A 6,000-nucleotide genomic window follows, 5' to 3' on the forward strand; every position below is an offset into this window, starting at 1 on the left:
TTTTCAATGCTGATTTGGCTTAATAGTGTTGGTCAGAATGTATCATATTCTTGAAAGAAAATTAAAATTTGTTTTCCATGCATTCACACTGGCCTGTTCTGGGGTTCAAATGAGTCTCATCAGTACACACAAGTTTGCAATCAAATGATCAAGTATTGCAAATGAATATCTTTGAAATTCTGTTAAGGTTATAGGCTATATTTTGGTTTTTCACAGGGAATATGAGAAAAAATAAAATGCTTATTATGCTAGGCTTGATGTAATTCTGCATGGTACTCACTGCCTGTATAGGTAAACGAGTGAGTGACCAAAACACTACTAGATCAACAGCTACTAGCCACATACAAAAATAAGGTATCAGACAGTTTCTGTGCCACCCCTGTGTGAGCAATGGTCCAGTCTGGCCACCCCTATGGAAATTGTCTGGCTTTGCCACTGTCCACAGTTAAAAAAGAAGCAGACGAAATAGCTGATAAGAGATGAAGGACTAATTCAGTGGTGTATTCAGCTTGTATTTCTTACCAGAAACCAGAAAAGAGGTTTGCAGGTACAGCCATCCAATTTTGGTGTTCTTGGCAGTTTTTCTGACATTTCTGTTATTCATATCGATATCGGAATTATATCGTATCGACCGAAATTAGGAGTTATATTGTGATATAAATTTTAGCCATATCGTCCAGCCCTACCTCTACCATACATAATAATGTGCAAAGATATAACGGTTCGTACAAATCTTAGTCCTAGTTAGTCTTAGTTTTCTATTACAAAAACTATCCTTTACCCTTTGTAAATTTTAATGGATTAACAGAGTGTTGATGCTGCATTAAGTAGGAGTGCAACGTGTTTAATCTCACGTACTCCTTTCTATATTATGCGGTGCTTTTATATCATCACAGACTCAGTTTATTTAAAATGTTCATCCCAGCTTTTAGGACGAACTGAAAAAAATAATAACTGTCTTTGTACCACTGACAGACTGACTTAAGGGTTGATGCTGCATTTAAAGGGGATGTCGTGAGTTTCAGCTGTTCATCTTTTACAAAGCAGTTCACCAGATAAAAAACCAACAAAATGTCACGTACCGCTGCTTTAACCAAAAACATTTCAAAATTGAAAAATTACAAGTTATTGCGTTTGGCAATTTAAAAATAAAAAATGATTTTTAAAAAATTGTAAATTTGTAACATTGTAAATTTTGATGCTGCGTTTCAGTGAGCATTGACGCAACAAGTTTCATATTACGTGATGCCTCAAATGATCATAATGTTTCTGCACTGGAGAATGCGGGCATCAATACCGCTACTTCTCACATGTTAAGCGAGCGCTCTACCATTTGAGCTAATTCTCCCTACTATGAACCTCTTTTACCCTTTGCAAATTGTAATGTACTGACAGAGCAGTGTTAATGCTGCATAACTGTCTTTGTACCACTGACAGATGGACTTAAGGGTTGATGCTGCTTTATGTAAGGGCCAAAATAGTGCAGTTCAAAAAGTCTCAGTCAGCCGACAGTGCCAACATGCAGCCATATTCGGAGATGAGGTCTTTTATGAAGTGCATTCTCTTTGATTTGGTTGGACTTGTAGGAGATTCTTCTGTTCTTGTTGCAGTGCTGCTGGAGGGTTTTCTTTTTAATGGTGGTGGTGGGGTGTTTGTGATTATATGTAACTGTAATACCTTATGTGCATTTGCATCTTTGTTCCCATTTTGAAGGTATAAAGCATGAGCTGTCAGAAGGGGAATTCAAACCCACGGCTCCAGGGGAGACTGCGAGCTGAACGACTGCTTGGCCATCCTGACTTGCTTGCACATTACCAATGCCAGTTTTCCTCAACACCCCCACATGGCCTAAGATTTGAACTGCAAGCTGCTTGAGCTACAGCAACAAGGCGCCGAGGAACTAATACACAGAGTTTTGCTCGAGTCCAATCATAAAGGCCAATTCCCATACCGGAAGTCGAAAACCTGGGTAAAAATCAGGAATCCTGACCGCTAGACCATATGGGAAACTGCAAGGCCCAGCACCGGCTGACGCCAGAATCAGCCACTTCATTCTGCTCTGCCAAGTCTTTGTCACCTTGACAAGACCTGCATTGTTGGATCTGGGGTACAGAGAGCCATACACAAGGAGTTAGAGAGACAAAAAAAGAGAGAGAATAGAAACCTTCGAAGCATGGCATACGAAAAGACAGTGCCGTGACACAGATTCGAACCGGGGTTGCTGCGGCCACAACGCAGATTACTAACCACTATACGATCACGGCTTCCCAGCAGTCTGCCACTGGTGGCTCATGTCGGCTGCCCCCTGATAGACTGCAGTCATAGTTCCAACAGAAAAAGCTGCTTGAGCTACAGCAACAAGGCGCAGAGGAAGTAATGGGCAAAGTTTTGCTCAAGTCCAATCATAGAAGGCAATTCCCATACTGGGAGTCAAACCCGTGCCACCTGGGTGAAAACCAGGAAACCTGACCACTAGACCATATGGGAAACTGCAAAGCTCAGTATCGGCTGGTGCCAGCATCAGCCACTTCTTTCAAACTTATGTCTTTAACCCTCTAACATACATAATAATGTAAAAAGATTCAGCAGTCCGTACAAATCTGTGGCCATGTGGGGGTGTTGAGGAAAATTGTCTTTCATAATGTGCATTCAGGTCAGGATGGCCGAGTGGTCTAAGGCGCTGTGTTCAGGTCGCAGTCTCCCCTGGAGGCGTGGGTTCGAATCCCACTTCTGACAGCTCATAATTTAAACAAATCTACTTCTTTAGAGGACACAGTCATCAGGGAATACAGTTTTCATCAAAGGGTGAACATGGTCTGCAACAGTGCTGAGGTAGGTGGTACGTGTCAAAGTAACATCCACATGGATGCCAGGACCCAGGCTTTTGATCACTGAAAATGTGAGAAACTGAATCATGTATTCATCCTGATCTTGCTCTGTTTATTGTTGCAGCTCTGCTGGAGGGTTATTTTGTTGGTGTTTGTGGTGGTGGTGGTGGGGTCTTTGTTCCCATTTTGGTTTATTTAGTATATGATGTACTTTACATCCATTTAAATATGTAATTAAATACTTAAATATCCATTTAAGTATGTTTATTCAGCGTCCATTTACATTGTTACAGCAGTATTTTACGACAAAAATGGAAATGTTCACATTATTTAAATCGTTGTAAAGTACATCATATACTAAATAAACCAAAATGGGAACAAAGACCGCCCCACCACCACCACCACAAACACCAAGAAAATAACCCTCCAGCAGAGCTGCAACAAGAACAGGACAATCTCCTACAGGTCCAACAAAATCAAAGAAAAAATGCACTTTATAAAAGACCTCACATTGTTCGTCCTAAAGGCTAAGATCAACGTTTTAAATAAACTGAGTCTGTGATGGTTCAAAAACAACGCATAATATAGAAAAGAGTACGTGAGCTCAAACACGTTGCACCCTCGTTTTATAATGCAGCATAGAATAGAAGAATAGAATCTTTATTGTCACTATACACAAGTACAATGCAATTTCGAGTGGCATCTCTCCAATAGAGTAGCAGCAGTAGAAGAAAGACAGTAGTAGTAATCACAAAAAAAAGAAAGAACAATAAAAATCTTTGCACTTTTAAGTGAATTTACATTTTTGCTTTAAATATTAAATACTAACTGTGCCAATAATCCATTGAGCTGTTTTCACTACGCGATGCAGATCCTTACACTCGGCGGCAGTGCAGCTTGAATACCACTCTGTGAAATTGCTGGTCAGAATACTTTCTATTGTGCTCTTGTAAAAGTTTACTAGTAGGTTCTGCCATAGTTTGGCCTTTTTCAGCTTCCTGAGAAAGAAGAGTCTTTGTTGAGCCTTCTTAATCAGGTGTGAGGTGTTAACGGTCCATGTCAGCTGGTCAGACACGTAGACTCTGAGGAATTTCAGGCTTTTCACCATCTCCACCTTGTTTCCATGGATGTGCAGGGGGAGGTGGTTTATCTCCTTTGTTCTTCGAAAGTCAATGACGATCTCCTTTGTCTTAGAGGTGTTAAGAGCCAGGTTGTTTAATGTACACCAATCAGACAAGTGAGCTACCTCCTGCCTGTAGGCCATTTCCTGATTGTTGGAGATCAGTCCAACTATAGTTGTGTCATCTGAAATTTTAATTATTCTGTTGGAATTGTGAATGGTGGTACAGTCCTGTGTAAAAAGTGTGAAAAGCATAGGGCTTATCACACAACCCTGCGGCGTTCCTGTGTTTAGGATGAGGGTGGAGGAGGTGTGGTTGCCAATTTTGACCTTTTGTGGACGTCCAGTGAGAAAATCCATAATCCAGGTGCACATTGAGGAATTCAGGCCCAGGTTCACCAGTTTGCTGACCAGTTTATTGGGGATGATCGTGTTAAATGCGGAGCTGAAGTTCACAAATAAAATCCTTTATCGTTCAGGTCGCAGTCTCCCCTGGAGGCGTGGGTTCGATACAGCTACAGGATGATCAAACCTGAGCTTGTGTCCCATACCCAATCATGAGAATTGCCTGGTTATTTAAGTGGCGCAGCCCACGGGACTATGCAAGGCAGGGGGTGTCCTCTTCCCCGAGTCAAGCCTAGCACTAACCGTACACCTTGTTCATCCTCCTCCTGGAGGGTTGTGACCTGGGTTCTCTAATGGGATGGGGTGTGGGGGGAATTAGTGAGCGGGTCCTGTCGATGCTCTTTGAGCCCAGCAATGGTCCTTCCGCTTGATCCATATCCACTGGCTGCTTCTTTCGGCCGCTTCAGAGACTGATCTAATTGTTTGTCGTAGAGCCTGTCCATGGATGCCAAGTTCTTTCAGCAGCCAGCAGCATCTGCTGCCAGTTCTGTGTGGCGCAGTTTCTTGCGCTCATAGGCCTCTTCTGTTGAATTCTCCCATGGAACTGTGAGCTCTGTGATGTATACAGACTTCAATGAAGGGAACCAGAGCACCAAGTCTGGCCTAAGGGTGGTGCACAACAGGGTTTGAGCTCTTAAAAAATAATAAATAATCTTAATAAATAATCCAGTCAGTTAAAAACCCAACAAGAAGGCTGTACCTAATACACTCATACCAGAGAAAACACACCCTAACACGCTAGTGCCGTTACAGTGCTAACAATGGTCCACCCAAAAAACATTATTTGGTCAGTTGGAGTGCTCATATGGGGCTCCCTTTCTATTGATATATGGTTTACAGCGTAGTGACAAAGTGTACAGTGCAGCAAATGGGTTACAGTCAGTAAATTTACCATACATAATAATGTAAAAAGATTAAGGAATTTGTACAAATATTATTCCTTGTGAGGCGAGCATGGTATCTGTGGTACTCTAGCTAGTCAGAATGGCCGAGCGGTCTAAGGCGCTGCGTTTAGATCGCAGTCTCCCCTGGAGGTGTGGTTTTGAATCCCACTTCTGACATCTCATGCTTTGTACAAATTTACATCTTTAACCCTCTACCATACATAATAATGTGAAAAGATACAAAAGTTAGTACAAATCTTAGTCTTAGTTTTTTATTATTTCAAATGCCATTAATAATTTATAATCACTGATTTGTGAGATATCAGCAGTAGTAGGCCATGTTTAACTGGTTTAATATTGTCCTCGATCAGCTCTGTCCTCTTACCCTTAAACGAGGAAAACCTTCTCACCCTGCTCCTTGGCTTTCAGATGCATTGCGCAGCAACAGAAGAGAGATAAGGGCAGCTGAGAGAAAGTGGAGAAAATCTAAGCTTGGTGTTGATCTCCACTCCTAACACGATCTGATGTCCAGGTTCTCATCCGATGTGACTGCTTCAAAAACATCTTTTTACAAAGCCAAGATTGAACAATCTGCTGCTGACCCACGTAAGCTTCATGCTATCTTTTCCTCTCTTCTGAACCCTCTTCCTCCTCCCCCATCTGCCTCTCTTACTGCTACTGACTGCAACATTCTTTCAGGACAAGATTGACAAAATCAATCAATCCTTCTCTCCGACTGACCCACTTTCAACTGACCCTCAAC

The 6,000-nt window shown here is 41.9% G+C and overlaps 2 non-coding genes across 2 annotated transcripts; both read left to right on the plus strand.

The window, feature by feature from the left end:
* The first annotated feature begins 2,653 nt into the window (after window positions 1-2,653).
* Window positions 2,654-2,736, plus strand: trnal-cag (transfer RNA leucine (anticodon CAG)). Its single transcript has one exon. It is a non-coding gene; the product is annotated as a tRNA-Leu (tRNA).
* A 2,595-nt stretch (window positions 2,737-5,331) lies between these two features.
* Window positions 5,332-5,414, plus strand: trnal-uag (transfer RNA leucine (anticodon UAG)). The gene has a single exon. It is a non-coding gene; the product is annotated as a tRNA-Leu (tRNA).
* The last annotated feature ends 586 nt before the right edge of the window (window positions 5,415-6,000 follow it).

This window comes from Trichomycterus rosablanca, chromosome 10, assembly GCF_030014385.1.
Source record: "Trichomycterus rosablanca isolate fTriRos1 chromosome 10, fTriRos1.hap1, whole genome shotgun sequence".
Classification (NCBI taxonomy): domain Eukaryota; kingdom Metazoa; phylum Chordata; class Actinopteri; order Siluriformes; family Trichomycteridae; genus Trichomycterus; species Trichomycterus rosablanca.